The sequence below is a fragment of the Rana temporaria genome, chromosome 4 (assembly GCF_905171775.1).
Source record: "Rana temporaria chromosome 4, aRanTem1.1, whole genome shotgun sequence".
Lineage (NCBI taxonomy): Eukaryota > Metazoa > Chordata > Amphibia > Anura > Ranidae > Rana > Rana temporaria.
Genome location: NC_053492.1, coordinates 186,898,703 through 186,922,777, shown reverse-complemented (window position 1 = coordinate 186,922,777; position 24,075 = coordinate 186,898,703). Strand labels below are relative to the sequence as shown.

Below are 24,075 nucleotides of genomic sequence, written 5' to 3'. Positions count from 1 at the left end.
CTCAATGGGGTTCAGATCAGGTGAACAAGGAGGCCATGTCATTAGTTTCTCTTCTTTTATACCCTTTCTTGCCAGCCACGCTGTGGAGTACTTGGACGCGTGTGATGGAGCATTTTACTGCATGAAAATCATGTTTTTCTTGAAGGATGCAGACTTCTTCCTGTACCACTGCTTGAAGAAGGTGTCTTCCAGAAACTGGCAGTAGGACTGGGAGTTGAGCTTGACTCCATGCTCAACCCGAAAAGGCCCCACAAGCTCATCTTTGATGATACCAGCCCAAACCAGTACTCCACCTCCACCTTGCTGGTGTCTGAGTCGGACTGGAGCTCTCTGCCCTTTACCAATCCAGCCACGGGCCCATCCATCTGGCCCATCAAGACTCACTCTCATTTCAGCAGTCCATAAAACCTTAGAAAAATCAGTCTTGAGATATTTCTAGGCCCAGTCTTGACGTTTCAGCTTGTGTGTCTTGTTCAGTGGTGATCGTCTTTCAGCCTTTCTTACCTTGGCCATGTCTCTGAGTATTGCACACCTTGTGCTTTTGGGCACTCCAGTGATGTTGCAGCTCTGAAATATGGCCAAACTGGTGGCAAGTGGCATCTTGGCAGCTGCACGCTTGTCTTTTCTCAGTTCATGGGCAGTTATTTTGCGCCTTGGTTTTTCCACACGCTTCTTGCGACCCTGTTGACTATTTTGAATGAAACGCTTGATTGTTCGATGATCACGCTTCAGAAGCTTTGCAATTTTAAGAGTGCTGCATCCCTCTGCAAGATATCTCACTATTTTTGACTTTTCTGAGCCTGTCAAGTCCTCCTTTTGACCCATTTTGCCAAAGGAAAGGAAGTTGACTAATAATTATGCACACCTGATATAGGGTGTTGATGTCATTAGACCACACACCTTCTCATTACAGAGATGCACATCACCTAATACGCTTAATTGGTAGTAGGCTTTCGAGCCTATACAGCTTGGAGTAAGACAACATGCATAAAGAGGATGATGTGATCAAAATACTAATTTGCCTAATAATTCTGCACTCCCTGTATATAAAAATAACAAGCATGTCATACTTACCTACTCTGTTGCAGTGGATTTACACAGAGCAGCCCGTATCCTCCTCTTCTTGGGGTCCCTCTTCTGTGCTCCTGGCCCCTCCCTCCTGTTCAATGCCCCCACAGCAAGCAGCTTGCTATAGGGGCCCTTGAGCCGAGTCGCAGCTCCCCAACCCGGCCTTGCCCCCTCTCTTCCCTGATTGGCTGGCTAGCTGACTTTGACAGCAACGACAGCCAATGGCACCACTGCTGTGTCTGAGCCAGTCGGGAGGGAGAATCTCGGACGGCTGAGACACTCGTGGACATCACTGGACAGAGCGTGACCTCGGGTAGGTGTGAGGGGGCCTTCTGCCCACAGAAGGCTTTTTATCTTAAAGAGGTTGTAAAGGTACGTCTTTTATTTTCTAAATGGGTTCCTTTAAGCTAGTGCATTGTTGGCTCACTTACCTTTTCCTTCCATTTCCCTTCTAAATGTTTTTTTTCTTTATTTGAATTTCTCACTTCCTGTTTCTCCTCAGTAAGCTTTCCACCATCATCCGAGTGGTGGAAAGTCAGTCAGAGCAGCTTACTGAACACCTTACTGAGGAGCAACAATAAGTGAGAAATTCAGACAAAGAAAACAAAGAAAAAAAAAACATTTAGAAGGGAAATTGAAGGAAAGGGTAAGTGAACCAACAATGCACTAGCTTAAAGGAACCCATTTAGAAAAAAAAACGAACCTTTACAACCCCTTTAAGGAATTGAATGCATTAGGATAAAAAAAAACCTTCTACCTTTACAACCACTTTAATAAAACTTTCATTTCTTAAAGCCCTGTTCTTATAATTTCTCATTCCTAGACTGGAATAAGATGTGATACAAAACCTATAATAGTGATTCAGGTCGAGCAGTGGTCACACCACATGCTGAATGTACAATAACACTGCTCATTACAAGGCATGTGACCACTAGCCAACAGCTTGTGATTTCTCTTTCTGTCGGTATATAAAGAAATGTATTGTAGATATCTTGGCTTTGGACAGAGAGTGCAATGGGTCAGCTGCCCAGGGATCCTCAGACTAATTAAGCCGTTTTCAGCTTTAGATTAGACTAGTTTTGAGCTGAGCAGGCAAGTACTCATATGCATGTTATAACTACTAGTGCCTATGTCTTTCTGTTTGGATCAGCTTATGCACAGCTAAGCAGGCTTCCTGGATGGGTTGAATAGGAATATGTGGTTCCAATCTGTGCAAACCAAGGGCTATGCTAAAAGTATCACTACACTAGACTTTCTGGCTTTTCTACTGGGCTAAAGAAGACATGATTTAAAACGTAAACAAGCTGATATGCCACAGTTGGGCCGTGTGTGTGTGAGCGCATCTTCTGACCCCCTAACAGATCAGATTTTGGGATCACCTAGGTTGAACATTTCTACCCATCCCTATTTTTGACTGAGGTTTGTTAGTTTAAAGCTGGATTTGGGGATTCCAGTGAGAAAAAAGTTTAGAAACCCCTAAATGTATTGTAACTGTACTGTCTGCCCTCATGTTGTAAAGCGTTGCGAATACTGTTGGCTCTATATAAATCCTGAATAATAATAATTCCTGCTAATATGCATTTGGAGTTTGACATAAAAGTCGCTGCTTATTTTTTAAAGCAAACCTTCTGCAATTAATAGGTGACCAGTATTGCTATACGTTAACGCTAAGCAAGTAGGTCACTGTTTCCCCGGTAACCCAGATAATCATAGTCTTATTGTCTGAACTACCACATAATTTTTTTCATGATTACTACTATGCCTGGCCACATAATGGTAATCCTAAACACTATCAAACCATCGATAACCCTAGGGCAGTGGTCTCCAATCTATGGTCCGTGGGACAGATGCAGCCCATTGCTTGCCTTTTTCCAGCCCTTGGGGCACTTTTCCTACCACTGATATGACCCACAATTTTTCCCATTGATACAATTTACCATTTCTCCCACCGACACCAACATTAAGGCACCATTTCTTCAACTAACACTCACAGCGGGGAACTGTTCCTCTTACTGACACCATTAATGGGGCAGTATTCCTTCCACTGACTCCAACAATTGGACACTTCCCCCTACTGACACCAACCATGGGGCATAATTGCTCATACTGACACTAATGATCGGGCACTAGTCCTCCAACTAATACGATATATGATATGAGTCACTATTACTCTTACTGGCCACAGGCATTGTCATTTTGTTTTACTCCTGACCACCAAGTCTGAGGCATTGTCTACTCTTACTGGCCACAGTCCGGCCCTCCTAAAGTTTAAAGCCTCATACACACGATCTGACTTCCATCTGACTTTTCCATGGATTTTTGTCGGAAGGTCGTTGGCCGTGAACTTGGTATGCATACAGACGGCAGGACTTTTTCAGCCAAGTTTCACCAGATCATGTGGTTTTTGTGCTTTCTACAGCCACCCTGTGGGCAACTTCTGCTATTGTTGTCTGATCTTTAGCATTGGTTCTGAGCATGCATGTTTGTACTTTGGACTTTAGTCTGATGGACTTCTGTACACGTGATCGGATTAGCCGACTTAGGACATTTGTTGCCGGAAAGTTTGTCTGTTCTCACAGCGAACATTTGTCCGATGGAGCGTACACACGGTCGGATTGTCCACTAAAACAGGTCCATTGGACAATTGTCAAAAAGTCCTATTGTGTGTATGGGCCTTTAAGGATAGTAAACTGGCCCCATTATTTAGAAAGTCTGGAGGCTGCTGCCCTAGAGCAATAGATTGGGAAGGCGAGTGAAGAGATTTTCATATATGGCCGCTATGGAAGTTGGGGGAGCTTAAAAGAACTGTATACATGGTGGCTGTAAGAAGAGGTTTTACGTTATGTAAAGGGCAAGACATTTTTTGCATTCTGATTAGTTTGAAAAAAACGCTGCTCAAATTTTTTATATAAAAAATAGAAAAACCCACCAATTTATTCTCTAGGGCAGTGGCTCTGAACTCCTGTCCTCAGGACCCACTAACAGGCCTCATTTTAAGTATTACCTCGGGGAGATGCAGACTAGAATCTTGCAAATCTGTTCTGTTAGGACAGAAGTTGAGAACCACTGCTCTAGGGCCTCTGATTTATAAAAAAAAAATACTTTTTTTTTTTTTTTTTTTTTTTTTTTTGATGGGTTTACCCTAAAGCACAAACTTCAATTTTTTGGATTGCCAACTTCAGCAATAATGTTGCATTGCATATTTTAGAAGTGCTTGTTATAACTTCTTGCAAAATCTCTCGTCACTCCTCTCTGCAAGCTGAAATTTCTGGAGGGAAATCGGGATCTGCATGATAAAATTATTTACATCAAGCTGATGCTCTATACATGTATATCTAAAAACAAAAAAAGGCTATTTGTTTTCAGAAGGCCAGGTTCAGCAAGGGTTAATCCTAACAAGCAATGTTTGCCATCTCCTATGGATAAGGAGGTGCTCTCCTTTTGTGGCCTGGCAGTCAGATCCAGAGTTGCCTTCTTTCCAATGGAGACAAATAAAACATCAGTTGTGATCCTTAGGAGGATGTTTGGATAACTTAATTTCCAAACCGCACATAAGAGAGCTTCAAGTGGCTCTGTGGTTTCTTAATGTCATCGGTAAGGAGCCAGGCTCAAAAACGTTGATCCGTACAGCTTTTAGTGCATTCTTCAGAAAAGGCAAATGCCATTTACTGTCACAGCGAGCAGATAACGATGGATTGATTGCAGACTTTGACTATTGTAGATACTTTATGGAGCTCTTTTATTCTTTCATGTTTCTGGTGAAGTCCTGGTGTTTGTGGAACTGATAAGGCTTTGAAAAGGTGGACCGGAGAGTGAGACCGCTCCAGCCAGACCACATCCTTTCATTCTGCTGTTTACACTGTCCACCTAACGAAGTGAACATCATTTGGGATTCAGATGCTGTTGCTTACTTGTTACTGTGAGTAGAAGTGGGAATTTAGTGTTCCCCTTAGACAATAAGTGTAAATGACCCTAAATTGGCCCCATTTGGCATTTCACTATAGTAGGCACCAAAAAGCGGCAAACTAATATTTATAGCTATTTAACTGGGGATTGAGGGGCTGTAATTGTCTTCTGAAAGGATGGAAGACTACAGCCATTAGGATGTAAGAAAGGTTCTTTCCAGCACACAGCCATGCCATTACAATCTTGACCTCTTTTCATAAGTTAGGATTTAGACAAGGGACTCCTCCCCAGTGTTTTCTTGACCTGCTGACTGTCCATTCACTCCCCATCTGTTTTACTGTCTTGAGGGAACAGCAGCCGCCCACCCCTTTATTAATCTTTCTTCCCAGGTGATAATTGATGTCCTGCCTGTTTGTTAGCTGCCTGGGTGGTTTCCTTTTTCTTTCCGCACTCCTAAATTATCAGCCCATAGTTTGTGAACTTGGTCTTCCATCACCGGAATACTATGTTGTATGTATTACATAGAGCAAACAAAGGTATCACACGCATATTTTATTTTATAGATACATTTTCTCTCTGAATGAGACATTATATAGACACGTTTACGGATTTAACCACTTGCTTACTGGGCACATATACCCCCCTCCTGCCCAGGTGAAATTTCAGCTTCCGGCACAGCGTCGCTTTAACTGACAATTGCACGGTCGTGCGACGTGGCTCCCAAACAAAATTGACATCCTTTTTTCCCCACAAGTAGAGCTTTCTTTTGGTGGTATTTGATCACCTCTACGGTTTTTATTTTTTGCGCTCTAAACAAAACGACAATTTTGAAAAAAAATACAATATTTTTTACTTGTTGCTATAATAAAATATCCAATAAAAAAAATAAAAAATAAAACATTTTTTTTTCAGTCTAGGCCGATACGTATTCTACATATTTTGGTAAAAAAAAAAAAAAAACGCAATAAGCGACTGGATTGCGCAAAAGTTATAGCGCCTACAAAATAGGGGACAACATTTTTTTTATATTTTTTTACTAGTAATGGCGGCAATCTGCGATTTTTATTGGGACTGCGACATTATGGCGGACACATCGGACACTTTTGACACATTTTTGGCACCATTCACATTTATACTGCGATCAGTGCTATAAATATGCACTAATTACTGTATAAATGTGACTGGCATTGAAGGGGTTAACACTAGGGGTGAGGAAGGGGTTAAATGTGTACCCTGCATAGTGTTCCAACTGTGGGGGAAGGGGGAGACTGGGGGAGGTGACCGATCTGTGTCCCTATGTACAAGAGACGCAGATCGGTCTCCTCTCTCCCTGACAGAACGCTGTCTGTGAGAGCCGGCAATGAGAAATGATCTCATATGTTTACATATGAGATCATCTCTCATTGGCCGCACAGATCGCCTACCAAACGGCCACTCCGATTGGCCGTTCACGGCGATCTGTGATTGGCTGTGTCCAAGGGACACGGCCTGCACAGAGTTTCCCCACTGCGCGCTCGGGAGCGCGCGGGGAACGAGGAAAGGGGCGGACGTCAATTGACGCCCTGTTGGATTTTCAGGTCCGCGCTGTAGCCGTCATTCGGCTATAGCGTGGGCCTCTGGTGGTTAAAAATCCTTCTTATGGCATTAAAGTAACATTAAACTTTTGTTTCTTTAATTAAAATAACAAACATGGTATACTTACCTGCTCTGTGCAATGGTTTTGCACAGAGCAGGCCAGCTCCTCCTTTTCTGGGATCCCCCACTGGCGTTCCATGCCCCTCCTCTTAAGCTAATGCCTGCATGGAAAGCCGCTTTTCGGGGGGCACTCATGCAGGCTTACTCCCGAGCTTCCTCATCACAGCACTTGATTGACAGCAATGAATCCCACTGCCATCAATCTGCCCAATGAGGAGGGAGACGGCAGGGGGGCTGGGGAGATCCTGCAGCAGAGTCTTTTTTTTTTTTTTTTTAACTTAAAAAAAACGTAAAAAACCTTGATGCTTTAGAACCACTTTAAAACTTGTTTATATATTTTTATATAGCACAGAGCTTGCTAAACTGAATAGGTTTTCAGTACGTGTTATTTAGGGCAAAACATGTATAGTTTGAATTTTTCATACAACAAAAAATAAAGTGCCCTTGCAGATCTAGGCACCTAGCCAAATATGACAGCAGGGTGTTAACTTTTTTTATATAACTTATTGAAGCTGTATGGTACGGATTGAGAATGTTTCTTTATATTGTTTCTATGGAAGCAGGGTGGAGCTAAAGGTGCCCACACACACTATGATCTGTTTATACAGTGCTCCAGTTACTTTGGTGGATAGAGCAGGGTATTGCATGTGCTATGCCTGTATAACAAACGAAGTGCTGGAAGTGAGATTTCCCTTTTTCGAATCCCAATCATGGGATGTATTTCTGCCTTTCCACCTATTCAGTATCAACACTCACCACATGTATTAACCGCAAATATTATAAGAGGTCATAAAATGCACAAAACAGGCAAGTAGAACATGTTTGTTATTTATTTTTCAAATGCAACTCTTTAGAATTAATTTAATTCACAGATTGCTGTGAATTAAAGGCGCCACTGTGTGGGCAGAGCCCTGCGCTGTATTTGAAAAGTTAGTGGGTGCGGGAGAGGATCCCCCATCTGCTTTCACAAGGGGGAAGGCAGACCTGGAGCAAGTTGCATGGTACACCCTAAATATGGGTATAACGTGTAATTTGCTCCAAAAGTTTAGTTACTCATCAATGCGAAACCCTAATTGGAAAATATGGCCAGTTTTAAGTCTTACAAAATGGAAGGTGCTTTTCTGTCTTAAAACTGTCATATTGAAATTATTATTCTAGTTCATGTTAAAATCAAAAAACAGTTGAGGAGGATGGTTTCAGTCTACCAGAAGGAGATGGTATTAAAATTGGCTATATCTGTTTTTGTTTTGGATTAGGCTGGATTGTAGCTGTCAATTAATTGCTCAGTATTGACTTCACAATGGAGTGATTCTGGCTGTCCATGGAATGCATAAGCCTGGTACACACAATGAGAATATCGGATGAGTGATCGTCCATTTTTTTTTTTGCATGCTAGTCTTATATCAAAAATTAAGAGGTTACTAAAGCTAGGAAAGTTCTCGTACGACATAATACAACGTCTGAAGAGATGTAATGTATTCTTTCTTTTCTGAGCATGCATGGTCTTGGTCACTCAATTTTTTTTAATACTGTACTCATTAAAGCAGAGCTCCACCCTATAGTGGAACTTCCGCTCATCGGAACCCTCCCCCCTCCGGTGTCACATTTGACACCTTTCAGGGAAGAGGAGGGTGCAGATACCTGTCAAAGACAGGTATTTGCACCCACTTCCGGGAGTCCCCTCTGTGGGGAGTACGTCACTTTCCGCCCCTGCCCCCGCTGTGTTCTGGGAAACACTCGGCTCCCAGAACACAACTGGAACCAGTGAGGACGGCGCTGCGCGACTCGCACATGCGCCGTAGGGAATCGGGCAGTGAAGCCGGAGCGATACACTTCCTGATTCACTCACCGAGGATGGCGGTGGGGGCAGCAGAGTGACGAGCGATCGCTCGTCCTCTGCTGCCGACGTCGCTGGACAGGTTAGTGCCCTTTTTTTTCTGTCGGAGATGCGCTTTAACCACTTGAGGACCGGAAGGATTTGCCCCCATAATGACCAGGCTATTAATTTGCGATACCGCACTGTTACTTTAACTGACAATTGCGCGGTCGTGCGACGCTATACCCAAACAAAGTTTATGTCCTTTTTTTCGCCACACAAATAGAGCTTTTTTTGGTGCCGTTTGATCACCTCTGTTTTTTCTTCTTCTTTTTTATTTATTATTTTTTTTTTTTTTTTTTATTGAGCTATAAACACAAAACAATTTTTTTACTATTTGCTATAATATCCCCCAAAAAAATGTAAAGTAACAGATTTCTTCATCAGTTTCGGCCGATACATATTTTTGGTAACGAAAAATGCAATAAGCGTATAATAACTTTTGTTATAAAAGAAAAGTTATAGCGTCTACAAAATAGGGGATAGATTTATGGCATTTTTTTAATTTATTTTTTACTAGTAATGGCAGTGATCAGCGACTTTTAGCGAGACTGCGACATTGCAGCGGACTATTCGGACACTTTTTTTTGGGACAAGTGACATTTATACAGAGATCAGTGCTAAAAATAGAGATAGATTACTGTATACATGTCACTGGCAGGGAAGGGGTTAACACTAGGGGGCGATGAAGGGGTTAAGTGTTCCCTAGGGACATGTTTCTAACTGTGGGGGCAGTGTAGTGACTGGGGGCGGAGACAGATCGCTGTTCCTAATCACTAGGAACAGCAGATCTGTCTACCCTCCCCTGACAGAGCAGGAATCTGTCTGTTTACATTGACAGATCCCTGTTCTGTCTCTCTCAGGAGCGATTGCAGGTGACCGTCGGCCGTGCGCATCGGTTCCAGTGTTGAGCCGCGTGCGCCCCTAGTGGTTTCAAAGCGGCTGACATACAATGACGCCGATTCGCCCAGGAGAGCAAACCTGCCACAGTACAACTGCGTCGGCTGGTCTTTAAGTGGTTAAAACAAAAATCATTTGTTTTTGAATCGTAATAGAAAATTGTTTGTCCCTTCGGATTGTTTTGCATAAACGATTGTGTTCAGCTCTCGAAAGCTGTGTACTAATGATCAGATTATTGTACGATCACCTCGAAAGTGGTATTTTATGTCCGATTTTTCTCAGTGTATGTACTAGGTGATGAGAGATGGCTGAATTTCTGGTGATTTACTTGAGAATCATATTTGAGATTCCAAGCTGAGGAAAAAATGGATAATATTGATGCCACTTCATTGTCGGCTTTAGGCTAGGTTCACACTATAGGCGGGCAAAGGAACGGAATGTAATCATGCAGAAATCCTTATTCCGCAATATTGACTGTTAACGCATAGCACTATGCGGTTTCCCTGTGGCTGCGATTTTATAAAAGGTGTAGAGACCTTTTCCCTGCATTTTCTGAAGGTACAGCAACCCACTCAAATATATGGGCTGCTGTGCCCATGCAAATGCGGGTGCAGGAAAAGCGCATAGATGTGTACCTAGACTAGTCATATCCAGCTGTGCAACGTATATGCATTTGCCATAGTGTTGTATAGTGTGTGTATGAAATACAATGGTTAGTCTGACTGTATAGCAAGAAGATATGATAACTGAAATAAGTGTATAAATAAGAAAACAAACAACAATTCCTACAAATCGGGTTTGTTGGGGCATTAGATGTTCGTCAAACACTTCTAAAGCAGTGCACAGGTATCTGATGGATGGAATGAAAATGGCATCTCATATTTTCAGAAGGAAGATCAAAAGCTGACATGAAGATAGAAACAAATTGTCAGATGTATAGGGCTTCATTTCAGAAAGTCACCTTATTGACCTCATTCCGCTTTGTTATTGCGTATATAACTTGTGATGCCGAGTCTTCCTTTTATTAGTCTTTTGTGTGGTGTTCTCTCTTATCCTGTGTGAAGTGTTATGGACAAAGGTGTCTAATAAAGGTGCCTAGGGTTCAGTCAGTGAAAAGGTTTAAGAAATCTGGACAATTTTTACTGTGCTGCACATATAAAATCAGACTAACTGCCTGCAACATGTGTAACACTACATATTGTCACATTATACAGGGCGCTACTGGTCTGTTAACCACTTAAGCCCCGAGCCTGTTTTTCAGATTCAGTGTTTACGAGACTAAAACTTTTTTTTTTGCTATAAAATTACTTAAAACCCCCAAACATTATATATTTTTTTTCTAACACCCTAGAGAATAAAATGGCAGTCGTTGCAATACTTTTTGTCACACCGTATTTGCGCAGCGGTCTTACAAGCGCACTTTTTTTGGAAAAAAATCACTTTTTTAAATTAAACAATAAGACAACAATAAGTTTGGCCCAATTTTTTTACATATTGTGAAAGATAATGTTACGCCCAGTAAAATGATACCCAACATGTCACGCTTAAAAATTGGGCCTGCTCGTGGCATGGCGTCAAACTTTTACCCTTAAAAATCTCGATAGGCGACGTTTAAAAAATTCTACAGGTTGCATTTTTTGAGTTAGAGTAGGCCTAGAATTATTGCTCTCGCTCTAACGATCGCGGCGCTACCTACCTCACTTGTGTGGTTTGAACACCGTATTCATATGCGGGCGCTACTCGCGTATGCTTCTGCGTGCGAGCTCGTTGGGACGGGGCGCTTTAAAAAATGTTTTGGGGGGTTTTCGTATTTATTTTTATTGATTTTACAATTTTTAACACTGATATAGAAAAATAAAAAAAATATCACTTTTATTCCTATTACAAGGAATGTAAACATCCCTTGTAATAGAAAAAAGCATGACAGGTCCTCTTAAATATGAGATCTGGGGTCAAAAAGACCTCAGATCTCATATTTAGGCTTAAATGCAAAAAAAAAAAAAAAAAATTGAAAATGTCATTTTTTTCAAATGACAAAAAAAAAATGTTGCTTTAAGAGGCTGGGCGGGACTGACGTTTTGACGTCACTTCCGCCCAGCAGAGCTATGGGGACGGGTGAAGGAGATTTTTCTCGTAACCCCGCTCAGCTGCCGAACGGTCCCGATCTCCTCCGCCGCTACCGACGGCTACGGTAAGCGGCGGAGGGCGCGGGAGAGCGGCAGAAGGGGGTGGGCCCTCTCCCGCCACCGATAACGGCGATCTCGCGGCAAATCCGCCACGGAGACCGCCGTTATCGTTTACACGGCCGCCCACTGAAGAGATGAATATCTCGGTTGTGGCAGCAGCTGCTGCCGTTACTGAGATATCCATCTTTAAAGTGCCGACGTAGAATGACGGTGGGCGGTCGGTAACTAGTTAAGGTGGTCATATCAAAGTATAAAAAAAAGAGAACAACCTGCACTCCATGCCCACAAATAGTAGTAATATAGGACTGCTGATACCACAATATTTGAATACTAAATGTATACAAATCTAATAATGGGTGTGCTGTCCCTTTTTAAACCAACATTAACAACAAAGTGTACAAAATCTACGTGCAAATGCAGAAAACTATACACAATCAAAGTGCTTATGTGCAATAAATAAAAACAATTCATGTATATACAGTGGGGAAAATAATTATTTGATCCCTTGCAGATTTTGTAAGTTTGCCCACTTACAAAGAAATGAAGAGTCACATTTTTTTATCATAGGTGTATTTTAAATGCTAGAGACACAACATCAAACAAAAATCCAGAAAAAAGACATGATACAAATGTTATAAATTGAGTTGCAGTTCAGTGATTAAAATAAGTATTTGATCCTCCTAACAGCAATAATTCTGGTTCCCACAGACTGGCTACAGTATGTGCTCATGTGGTACACAGATTAGTCCTGTCAATTTAAGAAGGTGCTCTCCAATGAGAACTCATTATGTTTATAAAATGGATACCGCTCCACAGAATCTTCCTTCGATTCAAACCTCACAATCGTGTGAAAGACCAAAGGGCTATCGAAGGACAGGGACAAGATTGTAGACATGCACATGGCTGGAATGGGCTACAAGACTATTGGCAAGAATCTTGGTGGAGCAATTATTCGCAAGTTGAAGGAATACAAAATAACCATCAAACGCCCTCGGTCTGGAGCTCTATGCAAGATTTTGCCTCATGATGATCATGTGAAAAGTGAGGGATCAGCCCAGAACTACACAGGAGGAGCTTGTGAATGATCTCAAGGCAGTTGGGAGCACAGTCCCTTAAAAATACATTGGTAACAAAATACGCCACCATGGATTGAAATCCTGCAGCACCCACAAGGTCCCTCTCAAGAAGGCACATGTACAGGCCCGTCTGAAGTTTGCCAATGAATATCTAAATAATTCAGAGAAGGATTGGGAGAAAGTGCCGTGGTCAGATGAGACTAAAATTGAGTCTTTGGCATTAAAGGAGTTGTAAAGGCAGAATTTTTTTTTTATCTTAATGCATTCTGTGCATTAAGATAAAAAAAACTTTTGTGTGTAGCAGCCACCCCAGTACAACCCTATTTACTTACCTGAGCCCCATCTCTCTCCAGCGATGTCCACAAATGTCTAAGCCATCTGGGACATTCCTCCTGATTGGCTGAGACACAGCAGTGGCACCAATCAAAGTCAGCCAATCAGAGAGGAGAGGGGGCGAGGCCGGGTCTAGGCTCCGTGTCTGAATGGACACACTGGGCTGTGACTTGGCTCCAGTGCCCCCATAGGAAGCTGCTGACTATGGGGGCCCACGATAGAAGGGAGTGGCCAGGAGCAGCAAAGAGGGACCCGAGAAGAGGAGGATCTGGGCTGCTCTGTGCAAAATCTGCACAGAGGAGGTAAGTATAATATGTTTTTTTTTTTTAAACCAGACTTTACAATTACTTTAACTCGCCTCGCCGTGTTTGGAGGAAGAAAAATGCTGACTGTGACCCTAAGAACACCATCCCTACAGTCAAGCAGGGAGGTGGAAACATTATGCTTTGGGGTTTTGTTCTCTGATAAAGGTACAGGCCAACTTTGCTGCATTGAGGAGCCAGTGGACAGGGGCCATATATTGTAAAATCATGGATGAAAACTGAAAACCTTCTCTCAGCCAGAACACTGAAGATGAGATTTCTGTCATGACAAAACATACTGTCAAGGCAACAAAAGAGGGGCTCAAGAAGCACATTAAGGTCATGGAGTGGTCTAGCCAGTCTCCAGACCTAATCCTATAGAAAATGTATGTAGGGATCTGAAATTTTGAGTTGCCAAGAGACAGCCAAAGAAACCTTAAGGATTTAGAACAGATCTGTGAAGAGTGAACCAAAATCCCTCCTGAGATGTATGCAAACCTGGTCACTAACTACAAGAAACATCTTATCTCTGTGCTTGCCAACAAGGATTTCTCCACCAAGTACTATATCGTGTTTTGCTTGGGGATCAAATATGTATTTTACTCATTGAACTGCAACTCAATTTATTAACATTCATATCGTGTTTTTTTGGGCGGGATTTTTGGTTGATATTCTGTCTCTACCAAAATACAAAAATACACCTATGATAAAAAATATAGACCCTTAATTTCTTTGTAAGTGGGCAAACTTACAAAATATGCAGGGGATCAAAAAATGTCCCCACTTTAATTTAGTGCCAAATAAACTAGTGCAAGTACATGGCACATTTTTGGCTGCATTGTTTGCAAAAAAACGTTCTGACATAATAAATATTTTGTGAATTGTTCATGAGAATCCCAATGCCAATACAGTGCTTGTGAAATGAAGCAATTCTGAGCTTCAACACCACTTCCGTTCAAAGTACCAAGTACCTCCACAAGTGTTGTCATCACTGCCTTAGTGTACTTCCAGAGGCTATTTAACCTCCAAATTATAAGGGGTTAATAGAATGTGTCAAAACACCCTCTAGCCTCACAAGCAGCAGCTCCACTGTTCAGTAGTGCCTGTCGGGTTCCCTATTAGGTGTCACACACACATTGATCACAGCTCACTCACCACCAACGGTAAGTGACCCTGGTGTGGATTCTTTACTGTGCCACCTAGTGGGGAGCGTAGCTGCCACTACTGAACAGTGCAGCTGTTGCTTCTGAGGCCAGAGGGTTTCTACACACTATTCACTAATTTTATAATATCTGAACTGTTTTGGCAAATTTTTATGAATTTTATGAGCGTTGTTTGCAATGTACTGGCACTATTTTATTATTTGGCATTGAATTCGATGCAGGAATTGTTTTTTATTTGCACGTGAACACTTTATTTGATTTCATAAAATTTTCTGCATTTGCATGTGTATTTTGTACACTTTGTTGTTAAATTGGTTGTTTACTCACTATAATATAAACATACAATCCCCTAAAATAACATTTGTGTTCCAGTGTCTGTGTTCTATAAAAAACTGATGTCGATCTCCTGGCGCTCACATGACTTCTCGACTCTCGCTCCTCCTTGGCTGCATCAGAGGGTCATGTGAGCGCCAGGAGATGCTCCTGATATATGGTAGAGATTGAAATATTTTTAATATATCAGAGTGACTCTGCGGCTCTCTCCTCTCCCTGTCTGACGACTATTGCGGGAGGGGCCAAGAACTCCAGCTGACGTCAGCCAGAGAAGAGGAGTGAGAAGAGAGTCGAAGAGTCTCGTAAGCGCCAGTAGACGCTCTAATATAGGGTAGAGATCTGTGCTGTTTTTTTTTTTTTTTTTATGGAATGCAAACACTGGGACACACAATGTTTTACAGAGGGCATTGTATGTTTTATAATGTAGTAGCAGCAGGAGGGGAGGGCTGGGGAGTGGGCAGGAAAGGGGGAAAGCAGGGCTGCGGATGGCGGAGGCAGGTAAACTGACCACAGTGTCGGGGCTCAGCAGCCATGATAAACCGTGGTCAGTTTACAGGGGAGGGCAGAGCCAGGCAAGATCAGCCAGGTTTTTTAGGTGATAAAAGGTGCCAAGTTGTACAGCACAAGCACTGTGCTGTTTTACATGCTTTAGGCTGGGTTCACACTTTTGCAAATTGGATGCGGTTGAGTGGAAATGCATCAGACTCCTGCTGTGAGCTGCTGCGTTCTCCAGTGTAAACACAGGGAACAGGATCAGTGTGTGTTTTTTTTTGTTTTGTTTTTTGTTTTTTTGGGGGTAACGAACACTTTAATGTTGGTTTAAACGGACAGCGCACCCATTATTTGATCATATCAGCGATAATATTCTGCATAATATGGCCTATCGTGGAACATTTATCAAGCAAGTCCGTACTGGAAGACCTATATTTGCATTACAATTTGGATTTTGTGTTCCTGACTTGAGACCTAACAGAATGTAAGATGAGATTTTTCCAAGTCGAGGAAAAGCTTAACATAGACGGTTATCAGCTGACCAAGTGTCCTCATTGGAATTTTTTTTTCTCTCTATTCTTTAACCACTTAAGCCCCGGACCATATTGCTGCCTAAAGACCCAAGGGGTTTTTACAGTTCGGGACTGCGTCGCTTTAACAGACAATTGCGCGGTCGTGCGACGTGGCTCCCAAACAAAACTGGCGTCCTTTTTTCCCCACAAATAGAGCTTTCTTTTGGTGGTATTTGATCACCTCTGCGGTTTTTATTTTTTGCGCTATAAACAAAAATAGAGCGACAATTTTGAAAAAAAATTCAATATTTTTTACTTTTTGCTGTAATAAATATCCCCCAAAAACATATATAAAAACATTTTTTTTCCTCAGTTTAGGCCGATACGTATTCTTCTACCTATTTTTAGTAAAAAAAAATCGCAATAAGCGTTTATCGATTGGTTTGCGCAAAATTTATAGTGTTTACAAAATAGGGGATAGTTTTATTGCATTTTTATGAATTTTTTTTTTTTTTACTACTAATGGCGGCGATCAGCAATTTTTTTCGTGACTGCGACATTATGGCGGACACTTCGTACAATTTTGACACATTTTTGGGACCATTGTCATTTTCACAGCAAAAAATGCATTTAAATTGCATTCTTTATTGTGAAAATGACAGTTGCAGTTTGGGAGTTAACCACAGGTGGCGCTGTAGGAGTTAGGGTGCACCTAGTATGTGTTTACAACTGTTTGGGGGTGTGGCTGTAGGAATGACGTCATCGATCGTGTCTTCCCTATAAAAGGAATGACGCGATCGATGCGCCGCCATAGTGAAGGACGGCTCTCCCCGTTCTTCAGCTCCGGGGAGCGATCGCGACGGAGCGGCTATAAACAAATAGCCGCGCCGTGGTCCCGGATCGCTCCCCGAGCGGACCCGACCTCCGCATGTAGCGGGGGGGTCCCGATCGGACCCCACACCCGCTAATAGGCGAGGACGTACGTGTACGCCCATGTGCCTGTACGTGCCATATTGTGGACGTATATGTACATGCGGGGGTCGGGAACTGGTTAAATCAAAATGTCAAAGTTTTTTTTTTATTTTTCCCTAAATTTCGCTTCCAGTTATAGTAGTTTTGTATAACAAGTAATACTGTTCCAGAGCGGTCTACACAAGTCACAGCTAGGTTCACATCAGCTAGGTTCACATCCTAGCCTGCTTTTGGAGAATATTTGAACTACTACTGACAAGCGGCAAGATCCCCAATGTGTTTCACACTTTATAGAGCATTCTATTTTTAAATGCTTCTAATTGTGAAACACATTAGAGATCATGCTGCAAGTTTTAATGGAATTTACAGTAAATAGCAGTTTACATCCTAATGCTAGAGCGCTGTCGTCTGTAGTTTATTTGGATTTAGTGACACTGGTTATCATGATAAGTGAGGTGACTCGTCTGTACACTCACTGCAATAAAAACCCGATAAAGCTTATATCGGGGCAGTGCAGTGGATAGCACTTCCACCTAGCACTTCCGCCTAGCAGTACTAGCGTTGTTTAAATCCCAACCATGGCACAACCTGCACAAAGTTTGCATGTTCTCTCTGTGCTTGTGTGGATTTTTTCTGGGTACTCCATTTTCCTCCTGCACTCCAAAGACATGCTGGTAGGTAATTGGCTCCTGTCTAAATTGGCCCTAGTATGTATATGAATGTTGGGGATCTTAGATTATAAGGGACTAATGTGAATGCATAATACATATGTAAAGCGGTTCATAAATTGACAGCGCTATATAAGTACCTGTAATAAAAAGATAAACACCTCTTAATTTTTGTTGAGAACAAAAAATGGCTCTGGATACACTTCAATATAAACCCTTGCAGAACTGTCTTTTTCCATTTGGCACCCAGATTCTCTGAGTTTGACATTCCCACAGCAAACTGTTTTATACATTTATATACTTGATATCTCATTGATATTTCTACATGTGCATTTGTGGCCTTCTTTAATAAACTGTAGTAGAGGTTCATAAGACTTAACTGAATCGTGGCATTGCTGGACAACATTAAATGTCACATTGTGATATGCAGAGTGATGCACAACTGGAGGATTAGGCTGTGGAGTCAAGTAGTAGACAAATGGTGCCAAAATCTATCTTTGTCTTATTAATAGTCCAGCTTAGTGAAAATTGGTAAACAGGATTGATTTTTTTTTCACCAGTTTTAACATGTTTTTATTAATACTTTTAGTATTGGGAAAAAAATGTACATGTGTGATCTCTATTGCACATCCTACAGCAGGTGTTCAAGGAAGGTCTGCTGATGGAGTTTTCTGTTTGAGAGTGGAAAACCCCTTCAAAAATACCCTTTGCTGGTAATACAATTGTGATATGATAATGTAAGTATGTACACCTTTAAGTTCCTGCTTGTAATGCGTGGGCCAGTATATTTACCAGAGTAGGGTAAAGCTATTCATCATGCCAGAAGGATAAGCACAGGATGCTGCCTGTACCAACCAGCTGCTGTTTGCTGTAATGTGGGAGGCATCCATCTTCCTCTTTTAGAGACCTTGAGCCTATTCATGAACGGGACGTTTGCACACTGTCCCGATGTGTCCGTGTCCTTTCTTTTACATATCCTAAACTGCTAGTTTTATTCTATTTATTCTGCTCTGTTTAGCCAGATTAAACAGGAAAGGCAATAAAAAAGGCAAAAACCTTGGCGGCCTTTTTAAATGACTGCTGCGTGTGTTCAGGTGCAGTCTGATTATAAAATAGGTAAGCAAAGTGCTTTTTATGTTATGCAGACAGCAGCAGACATGATCTATTCTAAAGGAAGTGATCTGTTATCAAATAGACCTTCTCCGTGTAGATAGTAATTCTTTTAGTTTTCGAGTCTTGCAGTTATTTTTTTTTTTTTTATTACAAATGAGGGTGTTCTCACTGCGTATTTGGAGTAAAATCCTGGTAAGTACATCTTGTGTTGGTTTATCACACAAATATGTCTTAACAGTACAATATACTTTTTTTATGCATATTGTGCAGCTCCTACAGAAATCACGGTTTCTGTGAGCTCACCATAGGTTGGGTATGTACAGTGGTACTTAGGATTTGTTATTTAAGACCTTGTACTCCTGGGCTTCTGCCTGCATACGATTGATGGATTAAGCAAGCATTTGCATGCCTTGACATCCTCCTTTACCTTAATATTGCAGATGGCAAGTACATATCAAAACAGGGGTGCTATCTCTCATTTTAAGCACACCCATGGTTAACTGAATCTGGCTTGAAAGCTGGCTTAAAGATACCCACACATCTAGATTTGGTTAATGTTTCATGTCCATGGGGAACAGAATATGATACAAGATAGAATTTCTGCCATAACTGCACTTGTGCCCTTTCCAGATAAGAAGCACTGGTAGCCTCTATCGACACAGTTCATTTACTTGAGTCTTCACTCCAATAAACTAGAGTGCATCCGGAAAGTATTCACAACGCTTCACTTTTTCCCCATTTTATGTTACAGCCTTATTCCAAAATTGATTAAATTCATTATTTTCCTCAAAAATAACCCCCTAATGACATTGTGAAAGAAATTTGTTTGAAATCTTTGCAAATTTATAAAAAATGAAAAAATCACATGTACATGTATTCACAGCCTTTGCCATGATACTCAAAATTGAGCATTGATCATCCTTGATTCTACAACTTGATTGAAGTCCACCTGTGGTAAATTCAGTTAATTGGAAAGGCACACACTCTATATATGGTGCCACAGTTAACAGTGAATGTCAGAGCACAAACCAAGCCCTGAAGTCCAAGGAATTGTCTGTAGACATCCGAGACAGGATTATATTGGGGCATAGATCTGGGGAAGTGTACAGAAAATGTTTTGCAGCCCTTGAAGGTGCCAATGAGCACAGTGACCTCCATCCATAAAGAATTTTGGAACCACCAGGACTCTTCCTAGAGCAAGCCGTCTGGCCAAACTGAGCAATCGGCGGGGGGGGGGGGGGGGGTGACCAAGAAAATGCTTGCCACTCTGACAGAGCTCCAGCGTTTCTCTGTGGAGAGAGGAAAACCTTCCAGAAGAACAGCCATCTCTGCAGCACTCGAACAGGCCTGTATGGTAGAGTGGCCAGACGAAAGCCACTTCTGAGTAAAAGGCACATGACAGCCCACCTGGAGTTTGCCAAAAGGCACCTGAAGGGCTCTGGTCTGATGAAACAAAGATTGAACTCTTTGGCTTTATGGCAAGCGCCCTATCTGGAGGAAACCAGGCACCGCTCATAACCTGGCCAATATCATCTCTACATTGAAGCATGGTAGTGGCAGCATCATGCTTTGGGGATGTTTTTCAGCGGCAGTGACTGGGAGACTAGTCAGGATCGAGGGGAAATATGAATGCAGCAATGTACAGACACATCCTTGATGAATACCTGCTCCAGAGCGCTCTGGAGCTCAGACTGGGGCAAAAGTTCATCTTCCAACAGGGCAACGACCCTAAGCACATAGCCAAGATGATAAAGGAATGGCTGCAGGACAACTCTGTGAATGTCCTTGAGTTGCCCAGAGAGAACCCAGACTTGAACCCGTTTGAACATCTCTGGAGAGATCCTAAAATGGCTGCGCACTGACGCTCCCCATTCAACCTGATGGAGCTTAAGAGGTCCTGCAATAAAGAATGGGAGAAACTGCCCAAAAATAGGTGTGCCAAGCTTGTAGCATCATACTCAAAAAGACTTGAGGCTGTTATTGGTGCCAAAGGTGCTGCAACAAAGTATTGAGCAATAGCTGTGAATACGTGTGTATTTTACATTTTTAATAAATTTGAAAAGATTTCAAACAAACTTCTTTCACTTTGTCATTATGGGGTATTGTTTGTAAAATTTTGAGGAATATAATGAATTTAATCAATTTTGGAATAAGGCTGTAACATGACAAAATGTAGAAAAAGTAAAGCGCTGTGAATACTTTCCAGATGCATTGTAGAATGCTCTAAGCGGAATGTTTCTGCTCATTGGACATGCTGGCTGATCAGAATAGCTTGCAAGTCTGTGTGCAGATAACAAGGGTATGTGTTTCTCCTGCATACAGATCATTGGATGATTCAGTTGCTTCCTTTTGTATGTATTCTCAATGGACCTGATACCATAGCTAACACCATCTTCTGAAAACTATAGAATTGCTTGATATTAGGAGGATCTTGCACAATTTCTGCAGTCATTTCTCTTTGGGCATTTGGCATTAACTTTTCTTCTTGGGGCTCTTTCACACAGACGTGTCCGTGTATGGGCTCCGCTTTGCTCAGCAGTTATCGCTCCGTTGATCCCCGTTGAGCAGGCAGATGATAGCTCTGTCTCTGAACACTGTGCAGGGACCGACCTGTCCAGAGTATCGCTCTCCTCTATGGGGGATCGGATGAAAACAGACCGCCTGTCCGTTTTCATCCGATCCGCCAGACGGATGAAAAATTGGGTTTCAATCCGTCTGAATTTAGCAGATCGGATGTCAGCGCATATTTCACTGCTGGCATCCGTCGTTCCATAGACCTGCATGGAGCATCCGTTCAGGTCCGCCTAAAAAACTGACAGGTGGACCTGAACAGTCTGCCCGTGTGAAAGTGTGCATATCCAAATGTCTGCTGGGTTAGGAGAAAAGTTGTGGTGGTTCCTGCCATTACAGCTGTGTGGAAAAGTTTCAGCAGGCCCATTTTTTTTTTTAATACATTTTATTTGGTTTTACCATAGTACATCAATGTTAAAGAGAAATAACAGATCAGAATAAAATATAATCCAAACCACATAAAAGAAAGTGAAGACTTTGATCCAAGATTATGGGAGCCGAGATTGGAACACTCGTGAGGCCGTGCATTAGCACTAAAAATTAAAAGGCCTGGTATCTTTTAATTGATCATTCTAAGGCTGCATTCACACCTGAGCGTTTTGACGCCTGAAGCGCGACGCTCAAATACGCTAGAGGGGAAAAAATACATTATACCCTATGGAGATGGTTCACATCTGCACGCCGGACGCCGAACGACTGAAGCTCAAACAAGTTCCGGACCCTTTTTTGACGCGCGTATCCGGCGGTTTGGGCGTATTTGAGCGTTTCCATTTCCCATAGAAAGTAATGTTAACGCTCGATTCAAGCGACTTGCGCAACAACGAGCGTTTTGCTACAGGCGTTTGGTCGCTTTAATCAACAGAACTTTTCACCCAGGCAGAAGATTAAATAAATCTACCAACATAGCAACAAGTGATGAAAAGATGATAATTTTTCCTATTGGCTAAAATAAAAAACGTTGAAGTACAAAAACGTCGGACAACGCTGTATGCAAACGCGCAAATAAGCATGAATATGCGCGACAAAACGACCGAACGACCGACGCTCAGGTGTGAATGCAGCCTAAGTGATAGCCCAGTTTATGAATAGACAGCCATGAGTAGCCATGACTAAGCACTGACATAGTGCGAAACATGTCGGCTGTCCCCTTCTGTGGTTGTGTTTTGTTTTGCATGTTTATTTTTTATCGAATAAAGACAACTTTTCGAAGTTCTTTTGGAGTGCGGCTGTCCATCTTCTCCCAATTCTCTACATTTGCCTTGTGCATTGCCAGCACCTTGGTTTCCCGAGAGGTTCCTTAATTGCTCACAAGACCCACCTGGAGCGGTGACTCCCTTCCTCTATGAATAGACAGCCCTATAGCTGAACTAAACTGCATCTGAGTTCCACAAACCAAAAAACAATTTCATTCATTTTTTATATTCAAATACCCCCCCCCCCCCATATCTATCTATCCATTCATCCATGTCTCCATGCTTTATTTTGCTGAGAAAATGCCTCACATTTATGGATGTGGCCATCTTAAGTAAGGGCAGATGATTCATGTAGCATTTACTTCCTGGAATCCATCTGCCCTTAGCTCAAGCATGCAGGCAGGAGGGTGTGCGAGAGAGACCCTCCTAAATACTCCTTGGATGTAAGACATTTGCCTAGGCATAAAAACCAGGAAGTAACTGAAGAAATGTAAACAAAACGAAAGTGAAAACCAGTAAATATGATGTACCTTCCTAACTATTTAATAATACTAGCAGCATAAGGATTACACATAACCGGTGTTGATGGAGAGAGTGAAGTGCCACTTTAATGTGGGTGTTAGGGTGAGCATCAATAGTTTGATCATCACAAGGGATGCTCCCAATTCAAACATTGCACTGGGCCATTCCTGACCACCTGAGGAGGTAGTCTTGTGCTCTTTCAGCCACCAAGGGTTCTAATTCCATTTGACCATATTGTAATTTGATGGAAAATCTGAGGGTGAAAAGTACCATGCATTCACTGCTGTTGTTGGTTAAGTATCACAGTAGATCGTCACGCTTCAATGGTTCATCTGAGGATGAGCATATATCTTTTAACTTGTTCACGTAGAAATATATGCCAGCCTAGATGTTGGTGGGAAACTTTAAATCCAGCATGAGTATTTGTCAGGTTTGATTAAAGTATATGTGATCCCTTATCTTGTAAATCAACAGTTCAGTTTAAAATGGAAATGCAAGGCAAACATTTGTGTATCACGTCTTATCATTGGAGGACAGGCAGAGCCTATTCTCCCAGCACAGCCAGAAAATGAACCACACTGAAATGGATGTGCTTTTGTGCCTAGTGTGATCAGCTTGAAATTGGAAAGCAGACGGACTGGCAGAATCGCCAGGTATTTTAACCAAAGAAAGAAATACAAAGAGAACAGGATACTTTTTAGCACAAGTACATGGTACAACAGACGCATACCGGGAATATGAAATGTTGGGGTACCATACACTTTTTAAGCCTAACCATTTAGGTACATCTGGTCACTTGCAACCCCATCTAACGGTAAACTTATCTGGATCCAGGAGGTAAACGGTAAAAATACAACATGGCAGCTAAAAGCTGAGCCATTGACATCCTATGTTTACACTGACAACCCCCAACCTCAATTCATTACAATGTTGGCCTTTAATGTTCTAGCTGAAATATGAATTCTATGCCTAGATTTACTGACTAGTATGAATTTACACCCTTATGTGGTGGTTAAGGATATTATGTTAAAAGAAAAAGCAAGGATTAGTAATTGCTGGCCGTCATCTTTTGTAGTGTCAAGGAACAGGTGCTGGGCAGCACAGGCTTGGGATTTTAGGGAAACCTAACCTTCCTTTTTACACTTGTCTAAGCCCCAAGGACTAAAATGTGAAGACAAATCCACTTCAAAAAGC

The 24,075-nt window shown here is 41.9% G+C and overlaps 1 protein-coding gene across 5 annotated transcripts in view; it reads left to right on the top strand.

Annotated features, from left to right (window-relative positions):
• OPA1 (OPA1 mitochondrial dynamin like GTPase) overlaps nt 1-24,075 on the top strand; it is a 110,859-nt gene that overhangs the window by 80,690 nt on the left and 6,094 nt on the right. The gene's annotated exons all lie outside the window — the stretch shown is intronic.